Source organism: Anarhichas minor, unplaced genomic scaffold (assembly GCF_050575085.1).
Source record: "Anarhichas minor isolate MPS153535 unplaced genomic scaffold, ASM5057508v1 ptg000016l, whole genome shotgun sequence".
NCBI lineage: Eukaryota > Metazoa > Chordata > Actinopteri > Perciformes > Anarhichadidae > Anarhichas > Anarhichas minor.
This window is the reverse complement of record NW_027466462.1, coordinates 4324080-4342667: the sequence shown is the minus strand read 5'-3', so window position 1 is coordinate 4342667 and position 18588 is coordinate 4324080. Positions and strand designations below refer to the sequence as shown.

At 43.3% G+C, this 18588-nt stretch overlaps 46 non-coding genes across 46 annotated transcripts; all 46 read left to right on the top strand.

The window, feature by feature from the left end:
- The first annotated feature begins 5 nt into the window (after positions 1-5).
- Positions 6-79, top strand: trnan-guu (transfer RNA asparagine (anticodon GUU)). Its single transcript has one exon. It is a non-coding gene; the product is annotated as a tRNA-Asn (tRNA).
- A 281-nt stretch (positions 80-360) lies between these two features.
- Positions 361-434, top strand: trnan-guu (transfer RNA asparagine (anticodon GUU)). Its single transcript has one exon. It is a non-coding gene; the product is annotated as a tRNA-Asn (tRNA).
- Positions 435-723: 289 nt separating this feature from the next.
- Positions 724-797, top strand: trnan-guu (transfer RNA asparagine (anticodon GUU)). The gene has a single exon. It is a non-coding gene; the product is annotated as a tRNA-Asn (tRNA).
- A 289-nt stretch (positions 798-1086) lies between these two features.
- trnan-guu (transfer RNA asparagine (anticodon GUU)) lies at positions 1087-1160 on the top strand. The gene has a single exon. It is a non-coding gene; the product is annotated as a tRNA-Asn (tRNA).
- A 281-nt stretch (positions 1161-1441) lies between these two features.
- On the top strand, positions 1442-1515 carry trnan-guu (transfer RNA asparagine (anticodon GUU)). Its single transcript has one exon. It is a non-coding gene; the product is annotated as a tRNA-Asn (tRNA).
- Positions 1516-1804: 289 nt separating this feature from the next.
- trnan-guu (transfer RNA asparagine (anticodon GUU)) lies at positions 1805-1878 on the top strand. The gene has a single exon. It is a non-coding gene; the product is annotated as a tRNA-Asn (tRNA).
- Positions 1879-2167: 289 nt separating this feature from the next.
- trnan-guu (transfer RNA asparagine (anticodon GUU)) lies at positions 2168-2241 on the top strand. The gene has a single exon. It is a non-coding gene; the product is annotated as a tRNA-Asn (tRNA).
- Positions 2242-2522: 281 nt separating this feature from the next.
- trnan-guu (transfer RNA asparagine (anticodon GUU)) lies at positions 2523-2596 on the top strand. Its single transcript has one exon. It is a non-coding gene; the product is annotated as a tRNA-Asn (tRNA).
- Positions 2597-2885: 289 nt separating this feature from the next.
- On the top strand, positions 2886-2959 carry trnan-guu (transfer RNA asparagine (anticodon GUU)). Its single transcript has one exon. It is a non-coding gene; the product is annotated as a tRNA-Asn (tRNA).
- A 289-nt stretch (positions 2960-3248) lies between these two features.
- Positions 3249-3322, top strand: trnan-guu (transfer RNA asparagine (anticodon GUU)). The gene has a single exon. It is a non-coding gene; the product is annotated as a tRNA-Asn (tRNA).
- Positions 3323-3611: 289 nt separating this feature from the next.
- trnan-guu (transfer RNA asparagine (anticodon GUU)) lies at positions 3612-3685 on the top strand. Its single transcript has one exon. It is a non-coding gene; the product is annotated as a tRNA-Asn (tRNA).
- A 289-nt stretch (positions 3686-3974) lies between these two features.
- On the top strand, positions 3975-4048 carry trnan-guu (transfer RNA asparagine (anticodon GUU)). Its single transcript has one exon. It is a non-coding gene; the product is annotated as a tRNA-Asn (tRNA).
- A 289-nt stretch (positions 4049-4337) lies between these two features.
- trnan-guu (transfer RNA asparagine (anticodon GUU)) lies at positions 4338-4411 on the top strand. The gene has a single exon. It is a non-coding gene; the product is annotated as a tRNA-Asn (tRNA).
- A 1015-nt stretch (positions 4412-5426) lies between these two features.
- Positions 5427-5500, top strand: trnan-guu (transfer RNA asparagine (anticodon GUU)). Its single transcript has one exon. It is a non-coding gene; the product is annotated as a tRNA-Asn (tRNA).
- A 289-nt stretch (positions 5501-5789) lies between these two features.
- Positions 5790-5863, top strand: trnan-guu (transfer RNA asparagine (anticodon GUU)). Its single transcript has one exon. It is a non-coding gene; the product is annotated as a tRNA-Asn (tRNA).
- Positions 5864-6515: 652 nt separating this feature from the next.
- trnan-guu (transfer RNA asparagine (anticodon GUU)) lies at positions 6516-6589 on the top strand. Its single transcript has one exon. It is a non-coding gene; the product is annotated as a tRNA-Asn (tRNA).
- Positions 6590-7241: 652 nt separating this feature from the next.
- Positions 7242-7315, top strand: trnan-guu (transfer RNA asparagine (anticodon GUU)). The gene has a single exon. It is a non-coding gene; the product is annotated as a tRNA-Asn (tRNA).
- A 281-nt stretch (positions 7316-7596) lies between these two features.
- trnan-guu (transfer RNA asparagine (anticodon GUU)) lies at positions 7597-7670 on the top strand. Its single transcript has one exon. It is a non-coding gene; the product is annotated as a tRNA-Asn (tRNA).
- Positions 7671-7959: 289 nt separating this feature from the next.
- Positions 7960-8033, top strand: trnan-guu (transfer RNA asparagine (anticodon GUU)). Its single transcript has one exon. It is a non-coding gene; the product is annotated as a tRNA-Asn (tRNA).
- Positions 8034-8322: 289 nt separating this feature from the next.
- trnan-guu (transfer RNA asparagine (anticodon GUU)) lies at positions 8323-8396 on the top strand. The gene has a single exon. It is a non-coding gene; the product is annotated as a tRNA-Asn (tRNA).
- Positions 8397-8685: 289 nt separating this feature from the next.
- Positions 8686-8759, top strand: trnan-guu (transfer RNA asparagine (anticodon GUU)). Its single transcript has one exon. It is a non-coding gene; the product is annotated as a tRNA-Asn (tRNA).
- A 289-nt stretch (positions 8760-9048) lies between these two features.
- On the top strand, positions 9049-9122 carry trnan-guu (transfer RNA asparagine (anticodon GUU)). Its single transcript has one exon. It is a non-coding gene; the product is annotated as a tRNA-Asn (tRNA).
- Positions 9123-9766: 644 nt separating this feature from the next.
- trnan-guu (transfer RNA asparagine (anticodon GUU)) lies at positions 9767-9840 on the top strand. Its single transcript has one exon. It is a non-coding gene; the product is annotated as a tRNA-Asn (tRNA).
- A 289-nt stretch (positions 9841-10129) lies between these two features.
- Positions 10130-10203, top strand: trnan-guu (transfer RNA asparagine (anticodon GUU)). The gene has a single exon. It is a non-coding gene; the product is annotated as a tRNA-Asn (tRNA).
- A 289-nt stretch (positions 10204-10492) lies between these two features.
- Positions 10493-10566, top strand: trnan-guu (transfer RNA asparagine (anticodon GUU)). Its single transcript has one exon. It is a non-coding gene; the product is annotated as a tRNA-Asn (tRNA).
- A 281-nt stretch (positions 10567-10847) lies between these two features.
- On the top strand, positions 10848-10921 carry trnan-guu (transfer RNA asparagine (anticodon GUU)). Its single transcript has one exon. It is a non-coding gene; the product is annotated as a tRNA-Asn (tRNA).
- Positions 10922-11210: 289 nt separating this feature from the next.
- On the top strand, positions 11211-11284 carry trnan-guu (transfer RNA asparagine (anticodon GUU)). Its single transcript has one exon. It is a non-coding gene; the product is annotated as a tRNA-Asn (tRNA).
- Positions 11285-11573: 289 nt separating this feature from the next.
- On the top strand, positions 11574-11647 carry trnan-guu (transfer RNA asparagine (anticodon GUU)). The gene has a single exon. It is a non-coding gene; the product is annotated as a tRNA-Asn (tRNA).
- Positions 11648-11928: 281 nt separating this feature from the next.
- Positions 11929-12002, top strand: trnan-guu (transfer RNA asparagine (anticodon GUU)). The gene has a single exon. It is a non-coding gene; the product is annotated as a tRNA-Asn (tRNA).
- Positions 12003-12291: 289 nt separating this feature from the next.
- trnan-guu (transfer RNA asparagine (anticodon GUU)) lies at positions 12292-12365 on the top strand. Its single transcript has one exon. It is a non-coding gene; the product is annotated as a tRNA-Asn (tRNA).
- A 289-nt stretch (positions 12366-12654) lies between these two features.
- trnan-guu (transfer RNA asparagine (anticodon GUU)) lies at positions 12655-12728 on the top strand. Its single transcript has one exon. It is a non-coding gene; the product is annotated as a tRNA-Asn (tRNA).
- A 289-nt stretch (positions 12729-13017) lies between these two features.
- Positions 13018-13091, top strand: trnan-guu (transfer RNA asparagine (anticodon GUU)). Its single transcript has one exon. It is a non-coding gene; the product is annotated as a tRNA-Asn (tRNA).
- A 281-nt stretch (positions 13092-13372) lies between these two features.
- On the top strand, positions 13373-13446 carry trnan-guu (transfer RNA asparagine (anticodon GUU)). The gene has a single exon. It is a non-coding gene; the product is annotated as a tRNA-Asn (tRNA).
- A 281-nt stretch (positions 13447-13727) lies between these two features.
- trnan-guu (transfer RNA asparagine (anticodon GUU)) lies at positions 13728-13801 on the top strand. Its single transcript has one exon. It is a non-coding gene; the product is annotated as a tRNA-Asn (tRNA).
- A 289-nt stretch (positions 13802-14090) lies between these two features.
- trnan-guu (transfer RNA asparagine (anticodon GUU)) lies at positions 14091-14164 on the top strand. Its single transcript has one exon. It is a non-coding gene; the product is annotated as a tRNA-Asn (tRNA).
- A 286-nt stretch (positions 14165-14450) lies between these two features.
- trnan-guu (transfer RNA asparagine (anticodon GUU)) lies at positions 14451-14524 on the top strand. Its single transcript has one exon. It is a non-coding gene; the product is annotated as a tRNA-Asn (tRNA).
- A 289-nt stretch (positions 14525-14813) lies between these two features.
- trnan-guu (transfer RNA asparagine (anticodon GUU)) lies at positions 14814-14887 on the top strand. The gene has a single exon. It is a non-coding gene; the product is annotated as a tRNA-Asn (tRNA).
- A 289-nt stretch (positions 14888-15176) lies between these two features.
- On the top strand, positions 15177-15250 carry trnan-guu (transfer RNA asparagine (anticodon GUU)). Its single transcript has one exon. It is a non-coding gene; the product is annotated as a tRNA-Asn (tRNA).
- A 644-nt stretch (positions 15251-15894) lies between these two features.
- Positions 15895-15968, top strand: trnan-guu (transfer RNA asparagine (anticodon GUU)). The gene has a single exon. It is a non-coding gene; the product is annotated as a tRNA-Asn (tRNA).
- Positions 15969-16257: 289 nt separating this feature from the next.
- On the top strand, positions 16258-16331 carry trnan-guu (transfer RNA asparagine (anticodon GUU)). Its single transcript has one exon. It is a non-coding gene; the product is annotated as a tRNA-Asn (tRNA).
- Positions 16332-16620: 289 nt separating this feature from the next.
- trnan-guu (transfer RNA asparagine (anticodon GUU)) lies at positions 16621-16694 on the top strand. The gene has a single exon. It is a non-coding gene; the product is annotated as a tRNA-Asn (tRNA).
- Positions 16695-16975: 281 nt separating this feature from the next.
- On the top strand, positions 16976-17049 carry trnan-guu (transfer RNA asparagine (anticodon GUU)). The gene has a single exon. It is a non-coding gene; the product is annotated as a tRNA-Asn (tRNA).
- Positions 17050-17338: 289 nt separating this feature from the next.
- On the top strand, positions 17339-17412 carry trnan-guu (transfer RNA asparagine (anticodon GUU)). Its single transcript has one exon. It is a non-coding gene; the product is annotated as a tRNA-Asn (tRNA).
- Positions 17413-17701: 289 nt separating this feature from the next.
- On the top strand, positions 17702-17775 carry trnan-guu (transfer RNA asparagine (anticodon GUU)). Its single transcript has one exon. It is a non-coding gene; the product is annotated as a tRNA-Asn (tRNA).
- A 281-nt stretch (positions 17776-18056) lies between these two features.
- Positions 18057-18130, top strand: trnan-guu (transfer RNA asparagine (anticodon GUU)). The gene has a single exon. It is a non-coding gene; the product is annotated as a tRNA-Asn (tRNA).
- A 289-nt stretch (positions 18131-18419) lies between these two features.
- trnan-guu (transfer RNA asparagine (anticodon GUU)) lies at positions 18420-18493 on the top strand. The gene has a single exon. It is a non-coding gene; the product is annotated as a tRNA-Asn (tRNA).
- Positions 18494-18588: the final 95 nt, after the last annotated feature.

Here is an 18588-nt window from a genome sequence, read left to right as displayed (position 1 = left end):
GGCCTGTCTCTGTGGCGCAATTGGTCAGCGCATTCGGCTGTTAACTGAAAGGTTGGTGGTTCAAGCCCACCCAGGGACGTTTTGAGCTTTTAAAGAGAGCAGACTTTGAAAAAGGCAGTTTCCACGATCAGAGCTAAGCCTCCAAAAACCAACAAATTGAGAAATCTTGTCCGTGGCACAATTATCTACAATCTTCTAAAAGCTAACGCACCTTAAGCTATTCCAGGGGAACTTTTCAAACAGGAAAATGAACTTTTACAAAATGTAGAGCCCAACCTTCTAGCAATGAATAGAAAATGAATAGCAAATGCAAGTGGGTGGGGCTTGCAGTTCGGGCCTAACCAACTTTCTATCAGGCCTGTCTCTGTGGCGCAATTGGTCAGCGCATTCGGCTGTTAACTGAAAGGTTGGTGGTTCAAGCCCACCCAGGGACGTTTTGAGCTTATAAAGAGAGCAGACATCACATAGGTGAAAAAGGTAGTTGCCACGATCAGAGCTAAGCCTCCAAAAACCAACAAATTGAGAAATCTTGTCCTTGGTACAACTATCTACAATCTTTTATAAGCTAACGCACCTTAAGCTATTCCAGGGGAACTTTTCAAACAGGAAAATTAACTTTTACAAAATGTAGAGCCCAACCTTCTAGCAATGAATAGAAAATGAATAGCAAATGCAAGTGGGTGGGGCTTGCAGTTCGGGCCTAACCAACTTTCTATCAGGCCTGTCTCTGTGGCGCAATTGGTCAGCGCATTCGGCTGTTAACTGAAAGGTTGGTGGTTCAAGCCCACCCAGGGACGTTTTGAGCTTATAAAGAGAGCAGACATCACATAGGTGAAAAAGGTAGTTGCCACGATCAGAGCTAAGCCTCCAAAAACCAACAAATTGAGAAATCTTGTCCTTGGTACAACTATCTACAATCTTTTATAAGCTAACGCACCTTAAGCTATTCCAGGGGAACTTTTCAAACAGGAAAATGAACTTTTACAAAATGTAGAGCCCAACCTTCTAGCAATGAATAGAAAATGAATAGCAAATGCAAGTGGGTGGGGCTTGCAGTTCGGGCCTACCCAACTTTCTATCAGGCCTGTCTCTGTGGCGCAATTGGTCAGCGCATTCGGCTGTTAACTGAAAGGTTGGTGGTTCAAGCCCACCCAGGGACGTTTTGAGCTTTTAAAGAGAGCAGACTTTGAAAAAGGCAGTTTCCACGATCAGAGCTAAGCCTCCAAAAACCAACAAATTGAGAAATCTTGTCCGTGGCACAATTATCTACAATCTTCTAAAAGCTAACGCACCTTAAGCTATTCCAGGGGAACTTTTCAAACAGGAAAATGAACTTTTACAAAATGTAGAGCCCAACCTTCTAGCAATGAATAGAAAATGAATAGCAAATGCAAGTGGGTGGGGCTTGCAGTTCGGGCCTAACCAACTTTCTATCAGGCCTGTCTCTGTGGCGCAATTGGTCAGCGCATTCGGCTGTTAACTGAAAGGTTGGTGGTTCAAGCCCACCCAGGGACGTTTTGAGCTTATAAAGAGAGCAGACATCACATAGGTGAAAAAGGTAGTTGCCACGATCAGAGCTAAGCCTCCAAAAACCAACAAATTGAGAAATCTTGTCCTTGGTACAACTATCTACAATCTTTTATAAGCTAACGCACCTTAAGCTATTCCAGGGGAACTTTTCAAACAGGAAAATGAACTTTTACAAAATGTAGAGCCCAACCTTCTAGCAATGAATAGAAAATGAATAGCAAATGCAAGTGGGTGGGGCTTGCAGTTCGGGCCTAACCAACTTTCTATCAGGCCTGTCTCTGTGGCGCAATTGGTCAGCGCATTCGGCTGTTAACTGAAAGGTTGGTGGTTCAAGCCCACCCAGGGACATTTTGAGCTTATAAAGAGAGCAGACATCACATAGGTGAAAAAGGTAGTTGCCACGATCAGAGCTAAGCCTCCAAAAACCAACAAATTGAGAAATCTTGTCCTTGGTACAACTATCTACAATCTTTTATAAGCTAACGCACCTTAAGCTATTCCAGGGGAACTTTTCAAACAGGAAAATGAACTTTTACAAAATGTAGAGCCCAACCTTCTAGCAATGAATAGAAAATGAATAGCAAATGCAAGTGGGTGGGGCTTGCAGTTCGGGCCTAACCAACTTTCTATCAGGCCTGTCTCTGTGGCGCAATTGGTCAGCGCATTCGGCTGTTAACTGAAAGGTTGGTGGTTCAAGCCCACCCAGGGACGTTTTGAGCTTTTAAAGAGAGCAGACTTTGAAAAAGGCAGTTTCCACGATCAGAGCTAAGCCTCCAAAAACCAACAAATTGAGAAATCTTGTCCGTGGCACAATTATCTACAATCTTCTAAAAGCTAACGCACCTTAAGCTATTCCAGGGGAACTTTTCAAACAGGAAAATGAACTTTTACAAAATGTAGAGCCCAACCTTCTAGCAATGAATAGAAAATGAATAGCAAATGCAAGTGGGTGGGGCTTGCAGTTCGGGCCTAACCAACTTTCTATCAGGCCTGTCTCTGTGGCGCAATTGGTCAGCGCATTCGGCTGTTAACTGAAAGGTTGGTGGTTCAAGCCCACCCAGGGACGTTTTGAGCTTATAAAGAGAGCAGACATCACATAGGTGAAAAAGGTAGTTGCCACGATCAGAGCTGAGCCTCCAAAAACCAACAAATTGAGAAATCTTGTCCTTGGTACAACTATCTACAATCTTTTATAAGCTAACGCACCTTAAGCTATTCCAGGGGAACTTTTCAAACAGGAAAATGAACTTTTACAAAATGTAGAGCCCAACCTTCTAGCAATGAATAGAAAATGAATAGCAAATGCAAGTGGGTGGGGCTTGCAGTTCGGGCCTAACCAACTTTCTATCAGGCCTGTCTCTGTGGCGCAATTGGTCAGCGCATTCGGCTGTTAACTGAAAGGTTGGTGGTTCAAGCCCACCCAGGGACGTTTTGAGCTTATAAAGAGAGCAGACATCACATAGGTGAAAAAGGTAGTTGCCACGATCAGAGCTAAGCCTCCAAAAACCAACAAATTGAGAAATCTTGTCCTTGGTACAACTATCTACAATCTTTTATAAGCTAACGCACCTTAAGCTATTCCAGGGGAACTTTTCAAACAGGAAAATGAACTTTTACAAAATGTAGAGCCCAACCTTCTAGCAATGAATAGAAAATGAATAGCAAATATAAGTGGGTGGGGCTTGCAGTTCGGGCCTAACCAACTTTCTATCAGGCCTGTCTCTGTGGCGCAATTGGTCAGCGCATTCGGCTGTTAACTGAAAGGTTGGTGGTTCAAGCCCACCCAGGGACGTTTTGAGCTTATAAAGAGAGCAGACATCACATAGGTGAAAAAGGTAGTTGCCACGATCAGAGCTAAGCCTCCAAAAACCAACAAATTGAGAAATCTTGTCCTTGGTACAACTATCTACAATCTTTTATAAGCTAACGCACCTTAAGCTATTCCAGGGGAACTTTTCAAACAGGAAAATGAACTTTTACAAAATGTAGAGCCCAACCTTCTAGCAATGAATAGAAAATGAATAGCAAATGCAAGTGGGTGGGGCTTGCAGTTCGGGCCTAACCAACTTTCTATCAGGCCTGTCTCTGTGGCGCAATTGGTCAGCGCATTCGGCTGTTAACTGAAAGGTTGGTGGTTCAAGCCCACCCAGGGACGTTTTGAGCTTATAAAGAGAGCAGACATCACATAGGTGAAAAAGGTAGTTGCCACGATCAGAGCTAAGCCTCCAAAAACCAACAAATTGAGAAATCTTGTCCTTGGTACAACTATCTACAATCTTTTATAAGCTAACGCACCTTAAGCTATTCCAGGGGAACTTTTCAAACAGGAAAATGAACTTTTACAAAATGTAGAGCCCAACCTTCTAGCAATGAATAGAAAATGAATAGCAAATGCAAGTGGGTGGGGCTTGCAGTTCGGGCCGAACCAACTTTCTATCAGGCCTGTCTCTGTGGCGCAATTGGTCAGCGCATTCGGCTGTTAACTGAAAGGTTGGTGGTTCAAGCCCACCCAGGGACGTTTTGAGCTTATAAAGAGAGCAGACATCACATAGGTGAAAAAGGTAGTTGCCACGATCAGAGCTAAGCCTCCAAAAACCAACAAATTGAGAAATCTTGTCCTTGGTACAACTATCTACAATCTTTTATAAGCTAACGCACCTTAAGCTATTCCAGGGGAACTTTTCAAACAGGAAAATGAGCTTTTACAAAATGTAGAGCCCAACCTTCTAGCAATGAATAGAAAATGTATAGCAAATGCAAGTGGGTGGGGCTTGCAGTTCGGGCCTAACCAACTTTCTATCAGGCCTGTCTCTGTGGCGCAATTGGTCAGCGCATTCGGCTGTTAACCGAAAGGTTGGTGGTTCAAGCCCACCCAGGGACGTTTCGAGCTTATAAAGAGAGCAGACATCACATAGGTGAAAAAGGTAGTTGCCACGATCAGAGCTAAGCCTCCAAAAACCAACAAATTGAGAAATCTTGTCCTTGGTACAACTATCTACAATCTTTTAAAAGCTAACGCACCTTAAGCTATTCCAGGGGAACTTTTCAAACAGGAAAATGAACTTTTACAAAATGTAGAGCCCAACCTTCTAGCAATGAATAGAAAATGTATAGCAAATGCAAGTGGGTGGGGCTTGCAGTTCGGGCCTAACGAACTTTCTATCAGGCCTGTCTCTGTGGCGCTTTGGCGCAATTGGTCAGCGCGTTCGGCTGTTAACTGAAAGGTTGGTGGTTCAAGCCCACCCAGGGACGTTTTGAGCTTTTAAAGAGAGCAGACTTTGAAAAAGGCAGTTTCCACGATCAGAGCTAAGCCTCCAAAAACCAACAAATTGAGAAATCTTGTCCGTGGCACAATTATCTACAATCTTCTAAAAGCTAACGCACCTTAAGCTATTCCAGGGGAACTTTTCAAACAGGAAAATGAACTTTTACAAAATGTAGAGCCCAACCTTCTAGCAATGAATAGAAAATGAATAGCAAATGCAAGTGGGTGGGGCTTGCAGTTCGGGCCTAACCAACTTTCTATCAGGCCTGTCTCTGTGGCGCAATTGGTCAGCGTATTCGGCTGTTAACTGAAAGGTTGGTGGTTCAAGCCCACCCAGGGACGTTTTGAGCTTATAAAGAGAGCAGACATCACATAGGTGAAAAAGGTAGTTGCCACGATCAGAGCTAAGCCTCCAAAAACCAACAAATTGAGAAATCTTGTCCTTGGTACAACTATCTACAATCTTTTATAAGCTAACGCACCTTAAGCTATTCCAGGGGAACTTTTCAAACAGGAAAATGAACTTTTACAAAATGTAGAGCCCAACCTTCTAGCAATGAATAGAAAATGAATAGCAAATGCAAGTGGGTGGGGCTTGCAGTTCGGGCCTAACCAACTTTCTATCAGGCCTGTCTCTGTGGCGCAATTGGTCAGCGCATTCGGCTGTTAACTGAAAGGTTGGTGGTTCAAGCCCACCCAGGGACGTTTTGAGCTTATAAAGAGAGCAGACATCACATAGGTGAAAAAGGTAGTTGCCACGATCAGAGCTAAGCCTCCAAAAACCAACAAATTGAGAAATCTTGTCCTTGGTACAACTATCTACAATCTTTTATAAGCTAACGCACCTTAAGCTATTCCAGGGGAACTTTTCAAACAGGAAAATGAACTTTTACAAAATGTAGAGCCCAACCTTCTAGCAATGAATAGAAAATGAATAGCAAATGCAAGTGGGTGGGGCTTGCAGTTCGGGCCTAACCAACTTTCTATCAGGCATGTCTCTGTGGCGCAATTGGTCAGCGCATTCGGCTGTTAACTGAAAGGTTGGTGGTTCAAGCCCACCCAGGGACGTTTTGAGCTTATAAAGAGAGCAGACATCACATAGGTGAAAAAGGTAGTTGCCACGATCAGAGCTAAGCCTCCAAAAACCAACAAATTGAGAAATCTTGTCCTTGGTACAACTATCTACAATCTTTTATAAGCTAACGCACCTTAAGCTATTCCAGGGGAACTTTTCAAACAGGAAAATGAACTTTTACAAAATGTAGAGCCCAACCTTCTAGCAATGAATAGAAAATGAATAGCAAATGCAAGTGGGTGGGGCTTGCAGTTCGGGCCTAACCAACTTTCTATCAGGCCTGTCTCTGTGGCGCAATTGGTCAGCGCATTTGGCTGTTAACTGAAAGGTTGGTGGTTCAAGCCCACCCAGGGACGTTTTGAGCTTATAAAGAGAGCAGACATCACATAGGTGAAAAAGGTAGTTGCCACGATCAGAGCTAAGCCTCCAAAAACCAACAAATTGAGAAATCTTGTCCTTGGTACAACTATCTACAATCTTTTATAAGCTAACGCACCTTAAGCTATTCCAGGGGAACTTTTCAAACAGGAAAATGAACTTTTACAAAATCTAGAGCCCAACCTTCTAGCAATGAATAGAAAATGAATAGCAAATGCAAGTGGGTGGGGCTTGCAGTTCGGGCCTAACCAACTTTCTATCAGGCCTGTCTCTGTGGCGCAATTGGTCAGCGCGTTCGGCTGTTAACTGAAAGGTTGGTGGTTCAAGCCCACCCAGGGACGTTTTGAGCTTATAAAGAGAGCAGACATCACATAGGTGAAAAAGGTAGTTGCCACGATCAGAGCTAAGCCTCCAAAAACCAACAAATTGAGAAATCTTGTCCTTGGTACAACTATCTACAATCTTTTATAAGCTAACGCACCTTAAGCTATTCCAGGGGAACTTTTCAAACAGGAAAATGAACTTTTACAAAATGTAGAGCCCAACCTTCTAGCAATGAATAGAAAATGAATAGCAAATGCAAGTGGGTGGGGCTTGCAGTTCGGGCCTAACCAACTTTCTATCAGGCCTGTCTCTGTGGCGCAATTGGTCAGCGCATTTGGCTGTTAACTGAAAGGTTGGTGGTTCAAGCCCACCCAGGGACGTTTTGAGCTTATAAAGAGAGCAGACATCACATAGGTGAAAAAGGTAGTTGCCACGATCAGAGCTAAGCCTCCAAAAACCAACAAATTCAGAAATCTTGTCCTTGGTACAACTATCTACAATCTTTTATAAGCTAACGCACCTTAAGCTATTCCAGGGGAACTTTTCAAACAGGAAAATGAACTTTTACAAAATGTAGAGCCCAACCTTCTAGCAATGAATAGAAAATGAATAGCAAATGCAAGTGGGTGGGGCTTGCAGTTCGGGCCTAACCAACTTTCTATCAGGCCTGTCTCTGTGGCGCAATTGGTCAGCGCATTCGGCTGTTAACTGAAAGGTTGGTGGTTCAAGCCCACCCAGGGACGTTTTGAGCTTTTAAAGAGAGCAGACTTTGAAAAAGGCAGTTTCCACGATCAGAGCTAAGCCTCCAAAAACCAACAAATTGAGAAATCTTGTCCGTGGCACAATTATCTACAATCTTCTAAAAGCTAACGCACCTTAAGCTATTCCAGGGGAACTTTTCAAACAGGAAAATGAACTTTTACAAAATGTAGAGCCCAACCTTCTAGCAATGAATAGAAAATGAATAGCAAATGCAAGTGGGTGGGGCTTGCAGTTCGGGCCTAACCAACTTTCTATCAGGCCTGTCTCTGTGGCGCAATTGGTCAGCGCATTCGGCTGTTAACTGAAAGGTTGGTGGTTCAAGCCCACCCAGGGACGTTTTGAGCTTATAAAGAGAGCAGACATCACATAGGTGAAAAAGGTAGTTGCCACGATCAGAGCTAAGCCTCCAAAAACCAACAAATTGAGAAATCTTGTCCTTGGTACAACTATCTACAATCTTTTATAAGCTAACGCACCTTAAGCTATTCCAGGGGAACTTTTCAAACAGGAAAATGAACTTTTACAAAATGTAGAGCCCAACCTTCTAGCAATGAATAGAAAATGAATAGCAAATGCAAGTGGGTGGGGCTTGCAGTTCGGGCCTAACCAACTTTCTATCAGGCCTGTCTCTGTGGCGCAATTGGTCAGCGCATTCGGCTGTTAACTGAAAGGTTGGTGGTTCAAGCCCACCCAGGGACGTTTTGAGCTTATAAAGAGAGCAGACATCACATAGGTGAAAAAGGTAGTTGCCACGATCAGAGCTAAGCCTCCAAAAACCAACAAATTGAGAAATCTTGTCCTTGGTACAACTATCTACAATCTTTTATAAGCTAACGCACCTTAAGCTATTCCAGGGGAACTTTTCAAACAGGAAAATGAACTTTTACAAAATGTAGAGCCCAACCTTCTAGCAATGAATAGAAAATGAATAGCAAATGCAAGTGGGTGGGGCTTGCAGTTCGGGCCTAACCAACTTTCTATCAGGCCTGTCTCTGTGGCGCAATTGGTCAGCGCATTCGGCTGTTAACTGAAAGGTTGGTGGTTCAAGCCCACCCAGGGACGTTTTGAGCTTATAAAGAGAGCAGACATCACATAGGTGAAAAAGGTAGTTGCCACGATCAGAGCTAAGCCTCCAAAAACCAACAAATTGAGAAATCTTGTCCTTGGTACAACTATCTACAATCTTTTATAAGCTAACGCACCTTAAGCTATTCCAGGGGAACTTTTCAAACAGGAAAATGAACTTTTACAAAATGTAGAGCCCAACCTTCTAGCAATGAATAGAAAATGAATAGCAAATGCAAGTGGGTGGGGCTTGCAGTTCGGGCCTAACCAACTTTCTATCAGGCCTGTCTCTGTGGCGCAATTGGTCAGCGCATTCGGCTGTTAACTGAAAGGTTGGTGGTTCAAGCCCACCCAGGGACGTTTTGAGCTTATAAAGAGAGCAGACATCACATAGGTGAAAAAGGTAGTTGCCACGATCAGAGCTAAGCCTCCAAAAACCAACAAATTGAGAAATCTTGTCCTTGGTACAACTATCTACAATCTTTTATAAGCTAACGCACCTTAAGCTATTCCAGGGGAACTTTTCAAACAGGAAAATGAACTTTTACAAAATGTAGAGCCCAACCTTCTAGCAATGAATAGAAAATGAATAGCAAATGCAAGTGGGTGGGGCTTGCAGTTCGGGCCTAACCAACTTTCTATCAGGCCTGTCTCTGTGGCGCAATTGGTCAGCGCATTCGGCTGTTAACTGAAAGGTTGGTGGTTCAAGCCCACCCAGGGACGTTTTGAGCTTATAAAGAGAGCAGACATCACATAGGTGAAAAAGGTAGTTGCCACGATCAGAGCTAAGCCTCCAAAAACCAACAAATTGAGAAATCTTGTCCTTGGTACAACTATCTACAATCTTTTATAAGCTAACGCACCTTAAGCTATTCCAGGGGAACTTTTCAAACAGGAAAATTAACTTTTACAAAATGTAGAGCCCAACCTTCTAGCAATGAATAGAAAATGAATAGCAAATGCAAGTGGGTGGGGCTTGCAGTTCGGGCCTAACCAACTTTCTATCAGGCCTGTCTCTGTGGCGCAATTGGTCAGCGCATTAGGCTGTTAACTGAAAGGTTGGTGGTTCAAGCCCACCCAGGGACGTTTTGAGCTTTTAAAGAGAGCAGACTTTGAAAAAGGCAGTTTCCACGATCAGAGCTAAGCCTCCAAAAACCAACAAATTGAGAAATCTTGTCCGTGGCACAATTATCTACAATCTTCTAAAAGCTAATGCACCTTAAGCTATTCCAGGGGAACTTTTCAAACAGGAAAATGAACTTTTACAAAATGTAGAGCCCAACCTTCTAGCAATGAATAGAAAATGAATAGCAAATGCAAGTGGGTGGGGCTTGCAGTTCGGGCCTAACCAACTTTCTATCAGGCCTGTCTCTGTGGCGCAATTGGTCAGCGCATTCGGCTGTTAACTGAAAGGTTGGTGGTTCAAGCCCACCCAGGGACGTTTTGAGCTTATAAAGAGAGCAGACATCACATAGGTGAAAAAGGTAGTTGCCACGATCAGAGCTAAGCCTCCAAAAACCAACAAATTGAGAAATCTTGTCCTTGGTACAACTATCTACAATCTTTTATAAGCTAACGCACCGTAAGCTATTCCAGGGGAACTTTTCAAACAGGAAAATTAACTTTTACAAAATGTAGAGCCCAACCTTCTAGCAATGAATAGAAAATGAATAGCAAATGCAAGTGGGTGGGGCTTGCAGTTCGGGCCTAACCAACTTTCTATCAGGCCTGTCTCTGTGGCGCAATTGGTCAGCGCATTCGGCTGTTAACTGAAAGGTTGGTGGTTCAAGCCCACCCAGGGACGTTTTGAGCTTATAAAGAGAGCAGACATCACATAGGTGAAAAAGGTAGTTGCCACGATCAGAGCTAAGCCTCCAAAAACCAACAAATTGAGAAATCTTGTCCTTGGTACAACTATCTACAATCTTTTATAAGCTAACGCACCTTAAGCTATTCCAGGGGAACTTTTCAAACAGGAAAATTAACTTTTACAAAATGTAGAGCCCAACCTTCTAGCAATGAATAGAAAATGAATAGCAAATGCAAGTGGGTGGGGCTTGCAGTTCGGGCCTAACCAACTTTCTATCAGGCCTGTCTCTGTGGCGCAATTGGTCAGCGCATTCGGCTGTTAACTGAAAGGTTGGTGGTTCAAGCCCACCCAGGGACGTTTTGAGCTTTTAAAGAGAGCAGACTTTGAAAAAGGCAGTTTCCACGATCAGAGCTAAGCCTCCAAAAACCAACAAATTGAGAAATCTTGTCCTTGGTACAACTATCTACAATCTTTTATAAGCTAACGCACCTTAAGCTATTCCAGGGGAACTTTTCAAACAGGAAAATGAACTTTTACAAAATGTAGAGCCCAACCTTCTAGCAATGAATAGAAAATGAATAGCAAATGCAAGTGGGTGGGGCTTGCAGTTCGGGCCTAACCAACTTTCTATCAGGCCTGTCTCTGTGGCGCAATTGGTCAGCGCATTCGGCTGTTAACTGAAAGGTTGGTGGTTCAAGCCCACCCAGGGACGTTTTGAGCTTATAAAGAGAGCAGACATCACATAGGTGAAAAAGGTAGTTGCCACGATCAGAGCTAAGCCTCCAAAAACCAACAAATTGAGAAATCTTGTCCTTGGTACAACTATCTACAATCTTTTATAAGCTAACGCACCTTAAGCTATTCCAGGGGAACTTTTCAAACAGGAAAATGAACTTTTACAAAATGTAGAGCCCAACCTTCTAGCAATGAATAGAAAATGAATAGCAAATGCAAGTGGGTGGGGCTTGCAGTTCGGGCCTAACCAACTTTCTATCAGGCCTGTCTCTGTGGCGCAATTGGTCAGCGCATTCGGCTGTTAACTGAAAGGTTGGTGGTTCAAGCCCACCCAGGGACGTTTTGAGCTTATAAAGAGAGCAGACATCACATAGGTGAAAAAGGTAGTTGCCACGATCAGAGCTAAGCCTCCAAAAACCAACAAATTGAGAAATCTTGTCCTTGGTACAACTATCTACAATCTTTTATAAGCTAACGCACCTTAAGCTATTCCAGGGGAACTTTTCAAACAGGAAAATGAACTTTTACAAAATGTAGAGCCCAACCTTCTAGCAATGAATAGAAAATGAATAGCAAATGCAAGTGGGTGGGGCTTGCAGTTCGGGCCTAACCAACTTTCTATCAGGCCTGTCTCTGTGGCGCAATTGGTCAGCGCATTCGGCTGTTAACTGAAAGGTTGGTGGTTCAAGCCCACCCAGGGACGTTTTGAGCTTTTAAAGAGAGCAGACTTTGAAAAAGGCAGTTTCCACGATCAGAGCTAAGCCTCCAAAAACCAACAAATTGAGAAATCTTGTCCTTGGTACAACTATCTACAATCTTTTATAAGCTAACGCACCTTAAGCTATTCCAGGGGAACTTTTCAAACAGGAAAATGAACTTTTACAAAATGTAGAGCCCAACCTTCTAGCAATGAATAGAAAATGAATAGCAAATGCAAGTGGGTGGGGCTTGCAGTTCGGGCCTAACCAACTTTCTATCAGGCCTGTCTCTGTGGCGCAATTGGTCAGCGCATTCGGCTGTTAACTGAAAGGTTGGTGGTTCAAGCCCACCCAGGGACGTTTTGAGCTTATAAAGAGAGCAGACATCACATAGGTGAAAAAGGTAGTTGCCACGATCAGAGCTAAGCCTCCAAAAACCAACAAATTGAGAAATCTTGTCCTTGGTACAACTATCTACAATCTTTTATAAGCTAACGCACCTTAAGCTATTCCAGGGGAACTTTTCAAACAGGAAAATGAACTTTTACAAAATGTAGAGCCCAACCTTCTAGCAATGAATAGAAAATGAATAGCAAATGCAAGTGGGTGGGGCTTGCAGTTCGGGCCTAACCAACTTTCTATCAGGCCTGTCTCTGTGGCGCAATTGGTCAGCGCATTCGGCTGTTAACTGAAAGGTTGGTGGTTCAAGCCCACCCAGGGACGTTTTGAGCTTATAAAGAGAGCAGACATCACATAGGTGAAAAAGGTAGTTGCCACGATCAGAGCTAAGCCTCCAAAAACCAACAAATTGAGAAATCTTGTCCTTGGTACAACTATCTACAATCTTTTATAAGCTAACGCACCTTAAGCTATTCCAGGGGAACTTTTCAAACAGGAAAATTAACTTTTACAAAATGTAGAGCCCAACCTTCTAGCAATGAATAGAAAATGAATAGCAAATGCAAGTGGGTGGGGCTTGCAGTTCGGGCCTAACCAACTTTCTATCAGGCCTGTCTCTGTGGCGCAATTGGTCAGCGCATTCGGCTGTTAACTGAAAGGTTGGTGGTTCAAGCCCACCCAGGGACGTTTTGAGCTTATAAAGAGAGCAGACATCACATAGGTGAAAAAGGTAGTTGCCACGATCAGAGCTAAGCCTCCAAAAACCAACAAATTGAGAAATCTTGTCCTTGGTACAACTATCTACAATCTTTTATAAGCTAACGCACCTTAAGCTATTCCAGGGGAACTTTTCAAACAGGAAAATGAACTTTTACAAAATGTAGAGCCCAACCTTCTAGCAATGAATAGAAAATGAATAGCAAATGCAAGTGGGTGGGGCTTGCAGTTCGGGCCTAACCAACTTTCTATCAGGCCTGTCTCTGTGGCGCAATTGGTCAGCGCATTCGGCTGTTAACTGAAAGGTTGGTGGTTCAAGCCCACCCAGGGACGTTTTGAGCTTTTAAAGAGAGCAGACTTTGAAAAAGGCAGTTTCCACGATCAGAGCTAAGCCTCCAAAAACCAACAAATTGAGAAATCTTGTCCTTGGTACAACTATCTACAATCTTTTATAAGCTAACGCACCTTAAGCTATTCCAGGGGAACTTTTCAAACAGGAAAATGAACTTTTACAAAATGTAGAGCCCAACCTTCTAGCAATGAATAGAAAATGAATAGCAAATGCAAGTGGGTGGGGCTTGCAGTTCGGGCCTAACCAACTTTCTATCAGGCCTGTCTCTGTGGCGCAATTGGTCAGCGCATTCGGCTGTTAACTGAAAGGTTGGTGGTTCAAGCCCACCCAGGGACGTTTTGAGCTTTTAAAGAGAGCAGACTTTGAAAAAGGCAGTTTCCACGATCAGAGCTAAGCCTCCAAAAACCAACAAATTGAGAAATCTTGTCCGTGGCACAATTATCTACAATCTTCTAAAAGCTAACGCACCTTAAGCTATTCCAGGGGAACTTTTCAAACAGGAAAATGAACTTTTACAAAATGTAGAGCCCAACCTTCTAGCAATGAATAGAAAATGAATAGCAAATGCAAGTGGGTGGGGCTTGCAGTTCGGGCCTAACCAACTTTCTATCAGGCCTGTCTCTGTGGCGCAATTGGTCAGCGCATTCGGCTGTTAACTGAAAGGTTGGTGGTTCAAGCCCACCCAGGGACGTTTTGAGCTTATAAAGAGAGCAGACATCACATAGGTGAAAAAGGTAGTTGCCACGATCAGAGCTAAGCCTCCAAAAACCAACAAATTGAGAAATCTTGTCCTTGGTACAACTATCTACAATCTTTTATAAGCTAACGCACCTTAAGCTATTCCAGGGGAACTTTTCAAACAGGAAAATGAACTTTTACAAAATGTAGAGCCCAACCTTCTAGCAATGAATAGAAAATGAATAGCAAATGCAAGTGGGTGGGGCTTGCAGTTCGGGCCTAACCAACTTTCTATCAGGCCTGTCTCTGTGGCGCAATTGGTCAGCGCATTCGGCTGTTAACTGAAAGGTTGGTGGTTCAAGCCCACCCAGGGACGTTTTGAGCTTATAAAGAGAGCAGACATCACATAGGTGAAAAAGGTAGTTGCCACGATCAGAGCTAAGCCTCCAAAAACCAACAAATTGAGAAATCTTGTCCTTGGTACAACTATCTACAATCTTTTATAAGCTAACGCACCTTAAGCTATTCCAGGGGAACTTTTCAAACAGGAAAATGAACTTTTACAAAATGTAGAGCCCAACCTAGCAATGAATAGAAAATGAATAGCAAATGCAAGTGGGTGGGGCTTGCAGTTCGGGCCTAACCAACTTTCTATCAGGCCTGTCTCTGTGGCGCAATTGGTCAGCGCATTCGGCTGTTAACTGAAAGGTTGGTGGTTCAAGCCCACCCAGGGACGTTTTGAGCTTATAAAGAGAGCAGACATCACATAGGTGAAAAAGGTAGTTGCCACGATCAGAGCTAAGCCTCCAAAAACCAACAAATTGAGAAATCTTGTCCTTGGTACAACTATCTACAATCTTTTATAAGCTAACGCACCTTAAGCTATTCCAGGGGAACTTTTCAAACAGGAAAATGAACTTTTACAAAATGTAGAGCCCAACCTTCTAGCAATGAATAGAAAATGAATAGCAAATGCAAGTGGGTGGGGCTTGCAGTTCGGGCCTAACCAACTTTCTATCAGGCCTGTCTCTGTGGCGCAATTGGTCAGCGCATTCGGCTGTTAACTGAAAGGTTGGTGGTTCAAGCCCACCCAGGGACGTTTTGAGCTTATAAAGAGAGCAGACATCACATAGGTGAAAAAGGTAGTTGCCACGATCAGAGCTAAGCCTCCAAAAACCAACAAATTGAGAAATCTTGTCCTTGGTACAACTATCTACAATCTTTTATAAGCTAACGCACCTTAAGCTATTCCAGGGGAACTTTTCAAACAGGAAAATGAACTTTTACAAAATGTAGAGCCCAACCTTCTAGCAATGAATAGAAAATGAATAGCAAATGCAAGTGGGTGGGGCTTGCAGTTCGGGCCTAACCAACTTTCTATCAGGCCTGTCTCTGTGGCGCAATTGGTCAGCGCATTCGGCTGTTAACTGAAAGGTTGGTGGTTCAAGCCCACCCAGGGACGTTTTGAGCTTATAAAGAGAGCAGACATCACATAGGTGAAAAAGGTAGTTGCCACGATCAGAGCTAAGCCTCCAAAAACCAACAAATTGAGAAATCTTGTCCTTGGTACAACTATCTACAATCTTTTATAAGCTAACGCACCTTAAGCTATTCCAGGGGAACTTTTCAAACAGGAAAATTAACTTTTACAAAATGTAGAGCCCAACCTTCTAGCAATGAATAGAAAATGAATAGCAAATGCAAGTGGGTGGGGCTTGCAGTTCGGGCCTAACCAACTTTCTATCAGGCCTGTCTCTGTGGCGCAATTGGTCAGCGCATTAGGCTGTTAACTGAAAGGTTGGTGGTTCAAGCCCACCCAGGGACGTTTTGAGCTTTTAAAGAGAGCAGACTTTGAAAAAGGCAGTTTCCACGATCAGAGCTAAGCCTCCAAAAACCAACAAATTGAGAAATCTTGTCCGTGGCACAATTATCTACAATCTTCTAAAAGCTAATGCACCTTAAGCTATTCCAGGGGAACTTTTCAAACAGGAAAATGAACTTTTACAAAATGTAGAGCCCAACCTTCTAGCAATGAATAGAAAATGAATAGCAAATGCAAGTGGGTGGGGCTTGCAGTTCGGGCCTAACCAACTTTCTATCAGGCCTGTCTCTGTGGCGCAATTGGTCAGCGCATTCGGCTGTTAACTGAAAGGTTGGTGGTTCAAGCCCACCCAGGGACGTTTTGAGCTTATAAAGAGAGCAGACATCACATAGGTGAAAAAGGTAGTTGCCACGATCAGAGCTAAGCCTCCAAAAACCAACAAATTGAGAAATCTTGTCCTTGGTACAACTATCTACAATCTTTTATAAGCTAACGCACCGTAAGCTATTCCAGGGGAACTTTTCAAACAGGAAAATTAACTTTTACAAAATGTAGAGCCCAACCTTCTAGCAATGAATAGAAAATGAATAGCAAATGCAAGTGGGTGGGGCTTGCAGTTCGGGCCTAACCAACTTTCTATCAGGCCTGTCTCTGTGGCGCAATTGGTCAGCGCATTCGGCTGTTAACTGAAAGGTTGGTGGTTCAAGCCCACCCAGGGACGTTTTGAGCTTATAAAGAGAGCAGACATCACATAGGTGAAAAAGGTAGTTGCCACGATCAGAGCTAAGCCTCCAAAAACCAACAAATTGAGAAATCTTGTCCTTGGTACAACTATCTACAATCTTTTATAAGCTAACGCACCTTAAGCTATTCCAGGGGAACTTTTCAAACAGGAAAATTAACTTTTACAAAATGTAGAGCCCAACCTTCTAGCAATGAATAGAAAATGAATAGCAAATGCAAGTGGGTGGGGCTTGCAGTTCGGGCCTAACCAACTTTCTATCAGGCCTGTCTCTGTGGCGCAATTGGTCAGCGCATTCGGCTGTTAACTGAAAGGTTGGTGGTTCAAGCCCACCCAGGGACGTTTTGAGCTTTTAAAGAGAGCAGACTTTGAAAAAGGCAGTTTCCACGATCAGAGCTAAGCCTCCAAAAACCAACAAATTGAGAAATCTTGTCCTTGGTACAACTATCTACAATCTTTTATAAGCTAACGCACCTTAAGCTATTCCAGGGGAACTTTTCAAACAGGAAAATGAACTTTTACAAAATGTAGAGCCCAACCTTCTAGCAATGAATAGAAAATGAATAGCAAATGCAAGTGGGTGGGGCTTGCAGTTCGGGCCTAACCAACTTTCTATCAGGCCTGTCTCTGTGGCGCAATTGGTCAGCGCATTCGGCTGTTAACTGAAAGGTTGGTGGTTCAAGCCCACCCAGGGACGTTTTGAGCTTATAAAGAGAGCAGACATCACATAGGTGAAAAAGGTAGTTGCCACGATCAGAGCTAAGCCTCCAAAAACCAACAAATTGAGAAATCTTGTCCTTGGTACAACTATCTACAATCTTTTATAAGCTAACGCACCTTAAGCTATTCCAGGGGAACTTTTCAAACAGGAAAATGAACTTTTACAAAATGTAGAGCCCAACCTTCTAGCAATGAATAGAAAATGAATAGCAAATGCAAGTGGGTGGGGCTTGCAGTTCGGGCCTAACCAACTTTCTATCAGGCCTGTCTCTGTGGCGCAATTGGTCAGCGCATTCGGCTGTTAACTGAAAGGTTGGTGGTTCAAGCCCACCCAGGGACGTTTTGAGCTTATAAAGAGAGCAGACATCACATAGGTGAAAAAGGTAGTTGCCACGATCAGAGCTAAGCCTCCAAAAACCAACAAATTGAGAAATCTTGTCCTTGGTACAACTATCTACAATCTTTTATAAGCTAACGCACCTTAAGCTATTCCAGGGGAACTTTTCAAACAGGAAAATGAACTTTTACAAAATGTAGAGCCCAACCTTCTAGCAATGAATAGAAAATGAATAGCAAATGCAAGTGGGTGGGGCTTGCAGTTCGGGCCTAACCAACTTTCTATCAGGCCTGTCTCTGTGGCGCAATTGGTCAGCGCATTCGGCTGTTAACTGAAAGGTTGGTGGTTCAAGCCCACCCAGGGACGTTTTGAGCTTTTAAAGAGAGCAGACTTTGAAAAAGGCAGTTTCCACGATCAGAGCTAAGCCTCCAAAAACCAACAAATTGAGAAATCTTGTCCTTGGTACAACTATCTACAATCTTTTATAAGCTAACGCACCTTAAGCTATTCCAGGGGAACTTTTCAAACAGGAAAATGAACTTTTACAAAATGTAGAGCCCAACCTTCTAGCAATGAATAGAAAATGAATAGCAAATGCAAGTGGGTGGGGCTTGCAGTTCGGGCCTAACCAACTTTCTATCAGGCCTGTCTCTGTGGCGCAATTGGTCAGCGCATTCGGCTGTTAACTGAAAGGTTGGTGGTTCAAGCCCACCCAGGGACGTTTTGAGCTTATAAAGAGAGCAGACATCACATAGGTGAAAAAGGTAGTTGCCACGATCAGAGCTAAGCCTCCAAAAACCAACAAATTGAGAAATCTTGTCCTTGGTACAACTATCTACAATCTTTTATAAGCTAACGCACCTTAAGCTATTCCAGGGGAACTTTTCAAACAGGAAAATGAACTTTTACAAAATGTAGAGCCCAACCTTCTAGCAATGAATAGAAAATGAATAGCAAATGCAAGTGGGTGGGGCTTGCAGTTCGGGCCTAACCAACTTTCTATCAGGCCTGTCTCTGTGGCGCAATTGGTCAGCGCATTCGGCTGTTAACTGAAAGGTTGGTGGTTCAAGCCCACCCAGGGACGTTTTGAGCTTATAAAGAGAGCAGACATCACATAGGTGAAAAAGGTAGTTGCCACGATCAGAGCTAAGCCTCCAAAAACCAACAAATTGAGAAATC